The 1,608-nt window shown below is 55.7% G+C and overlaps 1 protein-coding gene across 1 annotated transcript in view; it reads right to left on the reverse strand.

Moving 5' to 3' along the window:
- Positions 1-1,608, reverse strand: part of MTCH1 (mitochondrial carrier 1) — a gene marked incomplete at both ends in the record, with an annotated part of 7,683 nt that overhangs the window by 1,865 nt on the left and 4,210 nt on the right. The window lies entirely within an intron of this gene.

Here is a 1,608-nt window from a genome sequence, read left to right on the forward strand (position 1 = left end):
TGCGGAATCTCCCTCCTTTTAGACATGAAAACGAGGCAGGATGTTCCTGCAAAACCTGCTCTACCGCAAAGTGGGATTAACTGGGGGCAGCGCTCCAGCCCCTCGGATTTTCCCGGTCCCTGCTGCCCCTTGGGAACACGGGGACATGGGGTGACGCGCTGCTGTGGCTCACACCTCTCGGGGATGCACGAGCCGGAGCTCCCAGAAGCATCTTCTGCAGCACGAACACGTTCACACAGAGTTTCAGAGGGGTTTCCACTTGGCCAGAGCCGCAGCAACGTCTGCTGCACCAGGACATCGAGTGCAAGGCCTCCTGCTCTCACGCCACTGCAGAAGCATCCCTGCGCGTGTTACACCTGCTTGTTCCACCCACAGATGTGTCCAGTTCTCCCAAAATCTCTTCTGGAATGAGGCTGCCGAGAGCCATACAAGCGTTTGCTGGGCTGGAAAGTGCCACCTCCAAGCACACGAGTCCGAGTTGTTGGGGTTTTTCCCTGTCTCCGGAGCAAGGGACCGGTTTTGTTTCCTGCTGTGGTCCTCGCAGCAGCAGAAGGGCAGCTGGGACTGCATGCTCTGACCCTGGTGCTGGGTTGATCCTTTCTAGAGACAAGCTGTGCCTTGTCAAGGTTTAATAAAGCCCAGAAACAGAGGGCTGGGCCGCGGCAGCCGTGTAAGTGAAACCTCACCCATCTGTCCATGGAGAATGGGATCGTTTCCTCCATTTGCAATAAGGATCCCATCCCTTTTTCCCCTCCATCACCAGAATAATCACAGAGTCACGGAATGGTTTGGGTGGGAAGGGACCTTAAAGACCATCCAGTTCCCACCCCCTGCCATGGGCAGGGACACCTTCCACCAGACCAGGCTGCTCCAAGCCTCATCCAGCCTGGCCTTGGACACTCCCATGGATGGGGCATCCACAGCTTCTCTGGGCAACCTGTCCCAGTGCTCCCCACCCTCTCCAGGAAGAATTCCTTCCTGATATCTAATCTAAACCTCCCCACTTTCAATTTAAACCCGTTACCCCTTGTCCTGTCACTACAGGCCCTTGGAAGAAGTCCCCCCCAGCTGGGGGACTGATGATAATGATGGATTATGACGGATAACTGACTGCTAATGACAGATGCTGGGTGTTTATGGGATGACTGGAGACCAGGGGGCTGTGAGAGCTGCAGAGAAGGACTAAAAAAACCAAATCCATTTGTGTCACAGCTCTCACGCCTGGCAAGATGTCCACAGAGATTGAGACTAGGAATGTTTTTAGAAGATAAATCATTAACAGCTGAAACAGCAGCAGGCAGAGGGCGAGGCCTGTGATGGAACAGGTTGCCCAGAGAAGCTGTGGATGCCCCATCCCTGGAAGTGTCCAAGGCCAGGCTGGATGAGGCTTGGAGCAACCTGGGCTACTGGAAGGTGTCCCTGCCCATGGCAGGGGGGTTGGAACTGGATGGGCTTTACGGTCCCTTCCCACCCAAACCATTCCATGGTTCTGTGTACAGTGATGCGACCCCGTGCCAGGCAGGGCTGGGACAAACCATCTTCCAGCTGACCAGGTGGAGTTGTGGAGCCCTGGGAACATCCTTCCGGCCTGCTGGCAGGCAGGAGACA

This window comes from Eurypyga helias, unplaced genomic scaffold, assembly GCF_000690775.1.
Source record: "Eurypyga helias isolate BGI_N326 unplaced genomic scaffold, ASM69077v1 scaffold27456, whole genome shotgun sequence".
NCBI classification, from domain to species: domain Eukaryota; kingdom Metazoa; phylum Chordata; class Aves; order Eurypygiformes; family Eurypygidae; genus Eurypyga; species Eurypyga helias.